Raw genomic sequence first — 15,504 nt, forward strand, 5'->3', positions numbered from 1 at the left:
ACCTCATAATCGATAAAGGTTTTCTATTGAGATAGATTGAGCTTGACTACTCTAGAACTGAAACCTCTTCAGAGAAAGTCTTAAAACATACTCAGAGCAGATGTAATGCTGGGGTACATTACTCTAGACTTATTCTACTTTAGAATTGTATTCGTTCTAGGTAAAACTCCAGAAAATAGCTCTTCTACTGAGGCCAGAAGAAAATCTGAAGAAACTCTCCAGATGAAACACTAAAACAGTTTTCTACTGAGGTAGAATACTCTAGACTGAAATACTTTAGATAAAACCTCCAAACCAGTTAAGAAAACAGAGGCTGGTTTTGTATTCGGATAGATTGGGTAAAAAACATCTCCAGATATGACCTTCAGAACACGTCTGGAGAAGGTTTATGTTTCAGTCAAGTCAAGTCAAGAGGGCTTTTACTGTCATTCCATCTGAATACAAGTACACAGTGGAGCTAAATTACATTCCTCCAGGACCATTATGGTGCAACAGGGAACAAAAACAATACAGTACAGATACATAAAGTGCAAACAAGCAGGCGAAGATGTTTTATACAATGCATAGAATCACACCCTATAGATAAAACTCCAGAAAACAAAAAAGCTAGGGGCAGATTTTCCTGCTTTTACAGTATATCGAAGTAGTAACTACTATAAGACTATGTAAGACTATGTGCTATAATTAATGTAGGATGAAAAACTAAACATAATTTTGCACTCCTTTCTTAAGAAAGCATATACAGAAATATACAAAAATAGCTTAAACAGTACTCAAACTGTCTATAAAACTACTACAGGCTCTTCCAGGTAAATGAGTAAATGATAGCAGAAATAATTACTGACACTGTGAATGCATCTATGATTTTAGAAGCCTCTCTGCTCACAAATCCTTGCACAAATCCTTTAATGTGCATAGGAGGATGTGTGTGTGTGTGTGTGTGTGTTTTCTCTTGATGGAGACAGTGACCAAGTGCTTTCCGGCAGCTACATGGCAGTAAACACTACACTACATGCAACCTCTGAACCCTCCCTGATAACCCACAGGCTTTGCATTCACTTCGCTGCCTAGAAATGAAGCCTGTCTATTCTTCCCCTCCCAAGCTGAGGACCATTAGTACAATTTTACCAGCTGGACAGAGGATTGCCGTTGCTACTGGAGCAAACAGCATAAAAAAAACATATTTTTATTGTATATATTGTAATATTGTATGTTATAACAGTACTCTCGGTTAACCAGCAGATTTCAGCTAAAATGATTGGAAACAGGTAAAAGGAATGTATCCAATCCAGTCCTCTCCCAAATCTACCCTGAAATACCACACACTCCCGCTGTGTGATGTGATGTTAACTGTGCGGTTCTTCCCAAATGTGTTTGAGTAGTTAGTCATAAGCTAATGACTTAGTCCAGAGCAAACACACTAGTCAAGAACTACACCAGCAGACTCAGCCCTGCCTCCTTTTCCACGCTCCTTCTAAGTTCTGGAGGAACAGCCACTGGTTATGGGCTACTCAAACAGAGCCATAAAGATACTGCCCTGCACATTTTGGTGCATTTCCTGCTTTACCACGGCCATAGCCAGCAGGCTCACAGAACGCAGTGGACCGTAGACTAGCGCGCACCTCTTTACGCAGTCCAACTGAGAGTAGGGATTGTGGCTGATGGTCTGCTGATGGTAGACATTAGTTGGACTGGTTGTGTTGGAGGTAGGGGAAACACTCGAATGTGCAGACCATGGGCAGTTTTGAGAAATGCTTCTCTAGCTAAAGGCGAATGTGAAAGTGTAACTTGCACAGAGAAGACTGAGGGCAGATTTACTCTGTGTTCGCTGATTTGCATGAATTGAACCTAATGCTATTCTTAGCCATTTTTCTGAGATTCATTGGCAATAAGACCATTTTTTATGTAAAGCCATACACTAGCAAAAAAACACACAACCAGCTACCAGATTGTGCTGTTCTTTAACACACCAGCCACAACACAACACAATATGTTCCCAAACAATGTAATACAATCAATTTTAATGATGCACTGATATGGGAATAATGGAAACATCTCCAGCCCTAGGCCAGCTTCATCAATCATCAACCAATGCTTAACGCAAAAAAAAAAAAACTCTTCTTCAAAGAGTCAATATGAGAAAGATACAAGCCAATCCGGGGCCCTCAACGTGCCAAATGATAGAGAGACAGATCGAGACAGAGAGAGAGAAAGAAATAGCTGCAGGGTTTAATTAGAGATATCTCCTCTGAGCTTCAGAGGTGAGAGAACAGATCTGGCTCAGGTTGTTTTTTGGAGGGGTTTTTTTTGTCATCCTTTTCTCTTTGCTGGTGCAATGCTCTCCATTCACACACATCACTTTCTGACCTCCTCAAGCTATCTCTACATTTCTCTCTCTCTCTCTCTCTCCTTTTTCTCCACTACTCTCTCTGGGAGACCAGTACAACAGATGGCGCTTCTCACAGCTAGACCAAGCTGCTCTCTCGCTATCTCTCTCGCTCTTTTTGAACACTGTCTTTCTCTCCCTACCTCTTTCTTATTCTCGTTCTCTCTCTCTCCCCCCTCTCTCTCTCTCTCTTTCTCTCCACCGTTGTTCTTTGTGCAGTGACATCCTGCCCCTTAATTGATTTCTCTTGTTCTTGTCACCAGAGTGAAGACATCTAGAGTAGGATAAGAAGCCCAATTCCTATCTAACTATTCTCTCTCTCTCTCTCTCTCTCTCTCTCTCTCTCTCTCTCTCTCTTCCTCTCCCTTCCTGTTTTGACTCTCTTCCCTCTCTCCTATCGTCTTTTAGCTTTCTATGACGTGCCACTACCATGCATATGCTCTCATTGTTCATTGTCAAAACCATTGTCAAAATATGAAACTATCATGGTCCAGACCTCCTGCTAAGTTAAAGAGGGATGTGAGTCAGACATACAAAAATCGGCCATAACATTAAAATCACCTTCCTAATATTGTGCAGACCTCCCTCATGACCTCCACAAGACCTCTGAAGGCATCCTGTGGTACGTGGCACCTAGGCGTTAGCAGCTGATCCTGTAAGTCCTGTAAGTTGTGACATGGGGCCTCCACTGATCACATCAATGATCAGCATTAGATGCCTATGTCGATGGTTTAAAGGTTGTCCTTCTATGGTCAGTGGCTGATGTTTTTGGGTCAGATATTCTGACCCAGTCGTCTAACCATCACAATTTGTCTTTTGTCAAAATGGCTCAGATTCTTATGCTTGCCTATTTTTCCTGCTTCCAACACAACAACTTTAAGAACTGACTGCTCACTTGCTGCCTTATATGGATATCCCACCCTTTGACAGATGCCACTGTAACACGATATTGTTATTCACTTCACCTGTCACTGGTTTTAATGGTATAGACTTTCCTCAGACTTTGCTATCCATCCATGATTGAACAATACTGCAATTGTACAGCTTGTTTTCTTCTGCACACTCGTAGAAGCAAGAGAGAGAGAGAGAAAGGAAGAGAGAGGCAGAGAAAGAGTGAGGGTGTAATGTAGAACTGAAAGAAGAAGTAGTGTGCTCCACAGCGAAGTGGAGTGGTGTATTGAGCTGAAACTCAGGGATCAAACCGCCTTCATTTGAGGAGCCAAAAATATAAACAACATCATCTATCAGATCAGCATATGGCTCTAATTAACATAAGCTACACACAAACACACACACACCCGCACAAACTCACACACATCCTGACTGCAGGCACTGTAAGTGAAGCGTTTGTTCGTCTGTTAGCTGAGAGAGAGAGAAAGAGGCAGAGAAAGAGAAAGAGGAAGGAGATAGATAAAAAGATGATAAGAAAGATGAGAAATAAGAGTTAAAAGAGAGTGAGAAAGAAAGGGTGGTCCGAGAGCGACTGAGAGAGAGAGAGAGAGTAGGTCAGATGTGAGAATGCTCAAGTGAATCGCAGGCCTCCAAGTCAGATGATGTAGAGGAGTGATGGAGCACGAGAGAGCAAAAGACGAGTATAGAGAGAATGAGTGAAAGACAGACGCGAGAGTTTCATCTCAGATCACACACAAGATAGCTGAGAAACCAGCCAAAACATTACAAACCACACTGAGAAGAGCGAGAGAGAGAGAGAGGGAGAGAGAGAATGAGAGAAAGAGATCCTAAGTCATAAGTTGGTTTTCCATCCACCACGTTTTTGCAAAATCTGAAAATGTGCAAAAAAAAAACCAAAATTAAAAAAAACAACAAAAAAATATATTGAAAAAGGATTTTTCTACTAGGACAAGGTGGAAAAGTTGGGTTATGAACCAAAATGTGTATAAATGATGATGTAAGCCGAAAGTCACATGAGTCTCTTATCAGTTGGCACGGGTAGCCGCTGAATCAAGAAACGACTGGCTCTATGGATGGTCTCATCATGACACACAGCTTTTCAAAAGTTTGCATTCAACATTCTGAAATGCTGTATTCAGAGCCCTGCCTGGTGCGTTTGTGTTTTCAGGTGTATGGTAGACTTTGTTGTGGTGGCACATAGATTTCAGCCCTCATAAGGTGGACCCCCTGCTCGTCTTGCCTGGCGTCTTTAAACTGCAAACAACAATACAGCCAAAAAAATATGCTGTAAACAGCTGTAAACATGTACTGCTGTTATCATGCGTTAGGGTAGGGGAAGGAAACACAAATTGCTTGTTTATCTGCAAAAAAATTCATAATTGAGCATGAGTTTTGTGAAAACGGCTAAAGACTCAGACTATCAAACAAAGTATAGGCATTCTGAAATGGCAACCACCCACAAACATCTTAGCAAACACCAGAGCACCCACATACTAACACCTTTTACCATTTAAATTACCATAGCACCTGCCATAGCAACCACCTGAAAGACCTTAGCAACCATCAGAGCCATTTTAGCAGCCACCTAGCAACACCTTAGCATCACAATGGCACCCACTTAGCAACAACCTGGAGCATCTTAGCAATACCCTGAAATACTATAGCAAATGAATGGCAACAACTTAGCCACCACTGGAAACACCAAACACCATAGCCACAGCATAGCACCCACTTAGCAATGACTTGGAACAGCTTAGCAACCACCTGAAATACCATCGCAACTGAATAGCAACCTCCTGGCCTCCACTAGGAATACCATAGAAACAAGAATCTATGCAATCATTATGGGTTTCCCTGAGGAAATGCACTTTGCTACTTTTTATTCAACTTCATCCAGTACAATAGGCATTAAACTGAGACGTCTGCTCCAGTCTGCTGAATGTATTGCTTGATCCTTGTGCCTATTGAATTAAAAGGCTCATATTAAACAATACAAGATGAAACATTATTGTGTTACTCCTAATTGCTAAATAATGTCGTAAATGAGAGCTAAAAACAGCAGCAACAGACACCTTATTGCCTGACCTCTGTCCAGACATTCAGTCCACAGTCCACATTTATAGCTAACAGAGTATCAGAATAGCATACAGTATCAGAAACCACATAAGTCAGTCTATTACAGATTACTGAAGAACTCCACATGGTTTGAGGTGAGTGTGTTAATGGTTGAGGCCACAGTTAGCCATCAGCAGCCGGAGCCAGAGAGGGAACACTTGGCCTTGCCCTTTTAGGAGTGGGTTGATGGCACTTCTCTCACACATCACTCCTAATGTGATGCTGGTCAGAACAGGCATCTGTTAGCTGTTGTATCAGAGCTGGGGAGCTGCACTTTCCTCAGAGCGCACTGGCTGCATAATGATAAGGGGAGGAGGCTGGCTTAACATGTGTTGGAGGAGATGTCTGCTAGTCTTCACCCTCCTTGTGTTGGGGGCTAGTGATAGGGGGAGTTCGCATGAATGGGGATTGGGTAATTGGCCTTCCAAATTGGGTAGAAAATGGGGAAACATTAAAAACTATAAAAAGAAAAACATTAAACCACTGACAGGGGAAATAATGACATTGACTTTCTGGTTACCGTTGGCGGGGATCTGCATATTAGGCAGTAAGTGAACAGAAAAATGGCCAAGCATTAGGATCTAAGACATCTAAGAGCCATCTTGTTAGATCATCTCCAAAACATCAGGCGCAAAATCAGGCCCATTTTCCGCTATGCAGTGGTCAGTACCAGCCATTGATGTGATCCACGGAGGCCCCACCTCACAACTTATAGGACTTATAGAATCTGCTGCTAACGTCTTTGGGCTGGATACCACAGAACACCTTCAGAGGTCTTGTAGGGTCCATGCCTAGACGGGTCAGAGCTGTATTGGTTGCACTACACGACCTACACGAGATTAGGCTTTGGTTTTAATGTCATTGCTGATTGGTGGAAGCCTCCAACACCAGTTAGTTACATCAGTTTTGTAACTCTAAAGTACTCATCTGGACACGTTTTGACTGATGGAATATTTGGGAAGGGTGGAATTTAAATATGAAAATTGGGTAATTTACGTTTTTTGCAGATCTGTCCTAGTACTATTATGCAGACAATGCCTGTGTTAAATCAGCAGTGTGAGTGTTAAATTCAACTCTGTAAGTGATGACTGAACTTGATTCAATTTGCTGTGTAGTTCTTGCCCTGTTTAAACACTTCTTCTTTTTCACCCCCATAAAATACACTTGCTAAAACACAAAAACCTGGTTAATTAAAAAATGTGAATCCCTACTAAATAAACACACACACACACATTCACATCTCGTCTGCCCCTCTGCACTCATTGCTCTTTGGACTGTCGTATGAATCAGCAGTAATGGCGCTGATGTCACTGCTGCTGTGCCGATTCACTCACTTAACTACTTAATAAATGGCAGATTTATGATTAGGAGGGGGAGGGAGAGGGAGGAAAAGAGAGAGCGAGAGGGAGATAGAGAGATAGAAGGATGTAGGGATGGATGAGGGAGGAAATTACCAACAGTGTGATATAGGGTGGGGGTCATGTTTCACACCAAACGTCTGTTTTCTAATCAACACTTCCAGAGGCAGAGAATTATACACAACTCACTGTGTGTGTGTGTGTGTGTGTGTGTGTGTGTATGTGTGTGTGTGTGTGTTTGTGTGTGTGCTATATTTCACAATTCTTTCCTGTAAATCAGCTGATGAATTGACCGCACAGAAGCTCATTTCTCTGCGCACATATTATACTATGCACACTAGGGGCACACATATTTCATACAAGGCAACAGCAAACACTGTCAGCCTTCTGTATTTCATGGCATAATTAACAGGAATAAATTAAGTGAAAAGCCAGCTTTTTACACCGTCAACTCTACATCCATGTCTTTGGTCATGTTATGACGTCATATGATATTATATTTGAAAGCATTATAGATGTTAGAACATTATAAAATGAAGTAAAAAACATTGATTATCTTTATATACATTGCCATCTGTCAAGGGGTGGGATATATCAGGCAGCAAGTGAACAGCCAGTTCTTAAAGTTCTTGAAATTGGCATAAAGATCTGAGCCACTTTGACAAGAACCAAACTGTGATGTCTTGACAACTGGGCCAGCGTATCTCCAAAACATCACACAGGTTTTGTGGTGTGTTTCTGGTATACAGTGGTCACAACCTACCAACAGTGCTAAAAGAAAAGACAACCAGTGAATCAGCAACACAATCATGGGTGCCCAAGGCTCACTGATGCTCACGAAGGCCCCACCTCACAACTAGCAGGATTTGCTTAAAGGATCTGCTGCTAACGTCTGCAATGGTGCCAGATACCACAGGACGCGTTCAGAGGTCTTGCAGATGCCATGGTCTGATGGGACAGAGCTGTTTGGTAGCATGAGGGGAACTGACACCATATTAGTCAGGTGGTTTTAATGTTATGGCTGATCAATGTATATCCAGTTTCACGAACCACAGATTTAGTTTTTTTGAGATAAAAGAAATGTGGGATTACAGTGTACTAATCAGCATTATGTAAAATGACCTCGGGCTAATAGCTTCTATTCGCGGAGATGGCATGAATGACGGCCTGTAACTACGTTAATGCGAAGCGTTAACCTAGAACAGCTTAGTGTAAATGTTGCAATAGACTCAGCTGCATGGTTTCATGTTGTGTAAAGGTATGACGGCTGCATTCAGATTTTTTACTAATAATGCAACGCATTCTGGTATTTTGCCCAAGCAACAATCTTCATTTTCTATCATTCTGTCCCCCTCTCGCTCTCTCTCTCTCTCTGATGAGTAACTGTGCACTGTCTACATCAGCAGAAAAATATGTGCCGGTGAGAGCCGTCAAAGGAAGGTGAATAAATAGTCACTTTTATGTCTGCAAAGCAAGAGAATGAGAGAGACAGAGAGAGAGGAAGAGGAGAGATGAAGAGGAGAGTGGGATTTTGTTTAGGATGAACTGAAACGTGAAAGCCTTGGCACCAGGTGTATCTAATTATCTGTCACTGTGTTCTCATTATAAAACCGTGCGTGTGTGTGTGTTTGCTCGTGCTTGCCAGTGGGATTCCAGCACTCCTACAGCGATAATGGGTATTATAGTGCACGGTAATAAAGAAACACAATGTCATACAGAAACTATAAACAGGCTGAGAAATACAGAGTGCTGTACGACACTGATTACACACATACGAATGAAGAAATTGAAAGAAAGACAAGTCTAGTCGGTGTCTGTGTGTGTGTGTGTGTGTGTGTGTGTGTGTGTGTGTTGCTGCTGCTGCAGCATTCAAATGTTTGGAATCACTGGTTACACACATACACAACACATTTTGTAACATATAACTATAACAGGAAGCTAATATGATGTCAGTGCTCAACAAATTAAGCTCTAGAATGAAAGTACATAAAAATGACTATCTAGAATGATCTAGAACGCAGTTTTAATTAAATAAATATCCTAATTTAAGTGCTAATATAAACAAATATCCATTATTAAATTCTAATAAAATTAATATACAGAAAGAAGTTCAGGTATTTCTTAGCAAGAATGTATTTTAATATGCAGAATGAAAATGCTAAATATTATCTTATGAGCAAAACTAATGTAAATCGTTTGTAAGAAATGATTCTAACATGATGCTAGAACTCTATACAATTATTTATTGGAAATTTCTAATTAGAAAGCTGTAAAATAAAGTAAAAAATTAACCATTACATAATAATTAAATTATTATACAGAATGTGTCCTGCCAGATAACATGACAAGCAGTTGTTATCAACAGATCATTGTTATTATTACTTATTATTACTATTAATTATCATTTAAAATCTTTCTTTCAAAAGTACGTATAAATTATATAATGTAGAATGGATTTACTTTATTACAGAAATAGATAAATTAAAGAAATATATTAAAGAAATTATATAAATATTCATCATACCTCCAGGGGCTATAGTCATAGAAGCTGTACCTATACTGTATGCATCATTATAGAATACAAAAGTACTCAGTTGTTTTTTATATGCCAAATGTTTGTGGACACCCCTTCTAATGAATGCATTCAGCTACTTTAAGGCAACACCGATTGCTGACACAGATGTGCAAATGCACAGCTTGTCTAGTTTCTGTAGAGAAGCACTGCCAATAAAATAGGAGCACACAAACGTGAACATATTGGCACCATGCCTAATGCCAGATGTGGGCTAGATGGGTATAAAGCCCCTTCAGCATTAAGCTTCTCCAGAACGATGGTGGTGCTTTATCCAGTACTTTTGGGATGAGTTTGGGGAGTTGGGGATGAGGTGGGGTGGTGATCATCCAACATTCTGACCTCACTAAGACTCTTGTTGCTGAATGCAATCAGATTATCACAACAATGCTCCAAAATCGAGTAGAAAGTCTTCCCTGGACAGCGTAATAAACAACAATGAATGAGCAGGCGTCCCAATACTTTTGTTTGTATAGTGTATGAACAGCAGTATATTACATCACCATCAGGCTCGGTACACCTACTGTACACTAGTGGAGCAGAATGCATCAGCTGAAAGGCATTATGGGCCTGGAAGTGAAGTGTAAGCGGCGGAGGTTAAGCTGTTCATTAATTGGGCGTTTTTTTGTTTAGGAGAAATGACTATTTATGTGTGTTTTGTAGCGAAAGTCCAAAACTATCAGTTTCCCTTGGCCTAGTTATGTCAGACAGAGAAAGAGAGAGAGAGACAGAGAGAGTATGTGTGTGCAGTGGATATAATGAGAGTGGTTTTGGAGGCACCGGGCTGCACTTGAGATATGAGATGGATAATTAAGGAAGGAAAGAACACACAGTGAACACACACACACACACACACACATACACACCTGATCTGTGTAAATTTAAAGCTTTCTTGTACCGGCTGTCTGCACTCATAGTTCCCTCCCACTCACTAAAAGCTTGCAATGACTAATACTGCACACACACACACACACACACACACTTACACACCTTTAAAGCATATAGCGACGTGAATGGTACACGCACAGAGACAAACACACAGACTGCCAAAAGACTGCTTTTATGTTTCAGTAGAGAAATAACATGCACATACACACACACATGCTGACCTACACTTATCCTTACACACACAGAGAGTCACTAAGTTTCACACACACACACACACACACACACTCAAATTGTGTCGGATCACTTCACCACTCATCCAAATTATCAAACTCATCAAAAGCCAGAATTACTTCTGCTCTTTTTAAGCCGGTGGGAGTTCATTTGCACATCACACACGCACACGCACACACACACACACACACACAATCACACTTGCGCTCTTTGTGACAGATTGAGAATCGTTTTTTTCCTGGAAAGTGAAAGGATTCTCACAGCCACAGACTCCTGGGACAACTCTCAGTCCATCTCTCTCTCTCTCTCTCTCTCTCTCTCTCTCCCCGTCTTTCTCTCACTTCCTGAGTCAATGTTTCCTTTCTGTTTCACTTTCTTTTCTCTCTCACTTCTCTTTCTCTTTTTCACTCTTTCCTTTCTCTCACTCACTCTCCCTATCTCTCTCTCTTTCCCCCTGTTTATCACTTCTACAGTCTGTATTCCCCTCACAGGTTCATTCTATTTCTCCCTCTCTTTCCTTTCTCTTTTTCTTCTCTCTCGTCATTTTCTTTATCCATCTTGCTCTCTCTCCTTTATCTCTTTCTTTCTTCTCACTGTCTTTCTTTTCTTGTTCTTTTTTTTCTTGATCTCTTTTTCGTTTCTCTCTTTGATCTATGTCTCGCTCCTTCTTCCTGTCTTTTTTTTCTTTTTCTCTTCTCTTTGATCTATCATTCTCCCTCTTTTGTTTCTTTATCTTTTATCTCTGTATTTCCTTTTATGCCTTTTTTCTTTTCTTTCTTTGATGTACATTTCTTTTTCTTTCTTCCTATTTTTTCTGTTTCTCTCTTTTATCCCTCTTTTCTTTCTCTGATCTTTCTCTCCTTTATCTGTCTTTTCTCTCTCTCTCTCTCTCTCTCTTCCTTTCTTTTCTCTGATCTGTCTTTCTTTTATCTTTTTCTCTCTTTCTGTCTCTTTGTAGATACATTGTATACATCTACCAACACTGTTGACTCTCTAATGTGTCTGAATTGGAGGGCACACACTCTTATTTTCCTTTAGTTCTGGACGATTCTCTCAGTACGCTAAGAGACACAGTTACGTTCTATTCTGTTGTGTTTCTATATGCAGTTTGTCCAAATGGGCGTTTGGTGGTGTTTAAGCTTGAAAGTGCACAAACACATGCAACATCACAAATGCACACATAAAGTGTGTACATTTTTGTGATGGTGTCTGTTTATTGTCTCTTTGTGTCTCTACACTCTACATTTCCCATTTACACAATCAGCATCTCAGAGCATCATTCATTTATACATGAGTAAGCGACCAATCAAACGATTCAGTATCTAACTGCTTCCCATGTTCAGTGCAGGTCTGATTTTAACAAGCAGCTTCTTAATAAGAGCAGCATAGCTCTCGCATTACTGTGTAAAAACCTTATATGTCCAAAGTGGCAACTTTACAGGAGAATGAAAAACCCTTCTTAACTTTCAATGGATGTCAAGGTAGAAAGATTTTATCATAATTCATTTTTGAAGCATTTCTATTAGTCCATTCATCATGACACTGCCACGATAAAAAAGAACAACATCCACATCATGTCAAAAAGTGGAAAAAACAGCAGAATAGATGAAGGTTTTTGCGGGACAGTGGCGATTTACAGACAGTCTGTATCAGGCGTAATCCATTTAACCTAACCGGTAGCTTTTCTTGCGTGTCTGCATTTGGATCAGCAAGTCAGTTGCTTCTCCCATGGCTTGCTTTTCCTGGGTCCCTACATTCACTTCACATGTAACAGCTGTAAACACATCTGGAATACACGTTACACTCCATTATACAGATGTCCAAAAGCATGACCTCATCAAGTTTATATTGCTCATCTCAACGTCTGTGTTGACAAAATCAGAGAAAAGTGTTAATCCCATATTAACCAGGGTGTCCGGCGTATTCCGTGCTGATCTGGCGTATCCGTGTTGGAATGTGAATCTCAAAAGTTCCGCACAAACAGACATCATGCACTCGATGCTGAATATGACGTCATCGCGAGGACACAAGGTGTCAGCTCAGCTCAGCTTCACTGCCTCCCCAAAATAAATAAATAAATAAATAAATAGATAGATAAATGCACAAAATAGTCAAAAAATAAAATATAGAACATTAATAAACCAAAACAAACATTATAAACATGTAATATTTGTTGTTTACTGCCCTCTCCTGTAACACAGGACACACACATGTGCTTTCTTTACAACAGACACCAGCACCTTTTTTTCCAGTATAAGTGCATATAACAACTTAATAAATATGCAGATTTAAGTGGGGTGTGTAAAATATTGATATTCAAATGGTATGTATGTGTGTGTGTGTGTGTGTGTGTGTGTCCTAGAGCAGAGATTTGCGAATGCGAGCGCTGGACGTTTCATCTGCTTTACGAATTCACCAGCTTAAGCTCAAGGAAACATCTCCCACAAACAGCTGTCAGACAAACACACTTCAACACCAGATCATCCCATATATGTGTGTGTGTGTGTGTGTGTGTGTAAACAGTAATCACATATGCACAAAGTGTATATAAAAGCATGTATGTGTACACATGTTATAATGTTGATATCTGTGTATATAGTATAAGCAAGCTTGTGTATGTGTGTGTGTGTGTGTGTGTGTGCATGTGCTTGTACATAAGCGTGTACACACATGCACGCAATAACAAACAAAATTAGCCCATATCACAGTGTGTGTGTGGCTGTGTGTGTAAAAATAAGGTAAAAGGTCTATAATGGGTTAAATAGTCCAAACTAGTCCATAGAACCTCAGTATGAACTTGGCAGTGTGTGTGTGTGTGTGTGTGTGTGTGTGTGTGTGTGTGTATGTGTGTGTGTCTGTGTGTCTGTGGTTAGTGTGTCAGGTCGCACAGGGACCGGGGAGTTTCAAGCTTAAAGCATAGTACTTGTCCACTGTAGTGTCCACTGAACTCGTTTCTCTCTCTCTCACACACACACACACACACAATCTTACTCACGCACACACACACACACACACACACTCACACTAACACACACCCACTTATCTTCCAACCAGCAGTGGCATGAGGTCAATAGCTGTGCATCCTTTTCCTCAACAGGCCGGTCAAAAGGACCACAAACAGGAGAGGTCTGTAAACTAAACACATCTACGGCTAACACACACACACACACACACACACACACACACATACATACACCAACCAGAAGGAACATATCGCTTACTATGTCCTGCTAAGACTCCCAATCTCTCTCTCTCTCTCTCTCTCTCTCTCTCTTTATCTCTCTTTATCTCTCTCTTTATCTCTCTATCTCTCTCGCTCTCATCAGTGCCACTCATCTAAACCACATATTATCACCATCATCAGAACTGAGATCCTCCAACCGGACCATCTATCTGACCGGTTCCCACTCCTTAACCGACCCGCGAGCAGCAGCAGCAGCAGCAGCAGGAGCAGCAGGAGCAGCAGCAGCAGCAGCAGTCGGTTCGAACAGGCGCGCGCCACGCTCCAAGGTTCCATTCCCAGCGCCATTTAGCTGTCACTCGTTCCATCTCCAACGGCTTTTCAAACGTCAGTGTTCCATCCCATTCTCTTCGGCTTTCATACGTCAGCCGTTCCATTCCTAACGACTTTTCAACCGTCACTTGCTTTGATCATTCTAGCGGCATTCTAGCGCCGTTAGCTACATTACCACCTCACAGAAACCGAAGCAGCACCGAACTCAAAACCAGCCCCCCCCAAAAAAAGACAAAACCCTCAGGGTACTTACAACAGATCCAGATAGAAAGCAGCGGAACCACGGAGACTACAAATGCAACAACAACAAACAGAGAAAGAGAAAAAGGGAAATGGCGAGTAAGACAACAGAAAGTCGACCAGACCAGTTTAATTAGCAGGAAATCACAAATGACCTCAGGACTTACCCGAGCGCGCGGAAAGCAAATCGGCGGGAAATCCAGAGGAGTGTGTCCTCTTTCCTCACTCCAGCCACGAGCAGCTCTGCTCTCTTAGTCCAAACACACTGCGAACACACATTCACACACACACACACACACACCATCATCACACAGGCTGGTCACCTCGGGGTGCCCCCCACCCCACCCTCACACAGACACACAGACTCTCTCTCTCTCTCTCTTTCTCTCTCTCTTCGCATCCTCACAAACACACCCCTCACCAAAAAATAACGGTCGCGCACGAGGAAGGCAGCAGACGCACGCGAGAGCTCGCTACCTGCTCCGGTTTGGTCGCTCCAGCCGACGGAGACGAAGCGAGCCGAGACGGAGAGACGAGGAAAAGTGGAGAGAGAGAGAGAGAGAGAGAGAGAGAGAGAGAGAGAGAGAGTGTGTGTGGAGGGGAGGGGGGTGTACGAGAGAAGCGGAGGAGACCGTCGTCGCTATCAGATCAAACTCTGAGCCGCTTTTGTTGTTGTTGTTGTTGTTTTTCTTTGATCTTATTTGGTCATATTTCGCTTTATTTCCTCACACAGAAGCCCGTTCAGGAGAGAGCGCGAGACTCCATGCGCGCACTGAGCGCGGGACAGCGCGGTAGAACGCAGGAGCGCGCGTGTGCGTGCGAGCGTGCGTGCGTGCGTTCGGAGGACGCTTCCACGCTCGCTCGCTCGCTCTCTGCCGGTGCCTCTCGTGCGAGCGCCTGCGTGCGTGCGCACCTGCAGTTCCGCCACGAGCCGCTTGATGGCCGTTGAAAAAGAGAGAGAGCGAGAGAGAGAGAGAGAGAGAGAGAGAGAGAGAGAGAGAGAGAAAGAGAGAGAGAGAGAGAGAGAGAGAGAGAGAGATGAAAGACAGAAATTGTGTGTAATTGAAATAGAGACAATCGCGCGCGAGAGAGAGAGAGAGAGAGAGAGAGCGAGGAAGCGAAAAGAGGGGAAGAGTACCCCCCCCCCCTTTTTTTTTAGCTAGCAGTGATTAGTGCGTGACAGTGTTTATCTGCTCGATCGATCGATCCGTTTGCCGATTGAAATCGATCCGTTTAGGCAGATTTACAGCGCGACGCTGCTGGAGACACATTGACAGAAAAGTTGCCG

The 15,504-nt window shown here is 42.0% G+C and overlaps 1 protein-coding gene across 33 annotated transcripts in view; it reads right to left on the minus strand.

The window, feature by feature from the left end:
- Positions 1–15,081, minus strand: part of ptprda (protein tyrosine phosphatase receptor type Da) — a 617,722-nt gene extending 602,641 nt beyond the window's left edge. For 24 of the 33 annotated variants that reach the window (XM_072669680.1, XM_072669689.1, XM_072669678.1 and 21 more), the window contains exons 1-3: positions 14,638–15,081; positions 14,384–14,481; positions 14,230–14,265 (exon numbers count right to left, since the gene is read on the minus strand). The gene's annotated coding sequence lies outside the window, so the exon portion shown is untranslated. The remainder of the gene's footprint in view (positions 1–14,229; positions 14,266–14,383; positions 14,482–14,637) is intronic. The other 9 variants (XM_072669684.1, XM_072669686.1, XM_072669683.1 and 6 more) reach the window with 3 other exon arrangements.
- Between the last annotated feature and the right edge of the window lie 423 nt (positions 15,082–15,504).

The sequence above is a fragment of the Salminus brasiliensis genome, chromosome 24 (assembly GCF_030463535.1).
Source record: "Salminus brasiliensis chromosome 24, fSalBra1.hap2, whole genome shotgun sequence".
Taxonomy (NCBI): domain Eukaryota; kingdom Metazoa; phylum Chordata; class Actinopteri; order Characiformes; family Bryconidae; genus Salminus; species Salminus brasiliensis.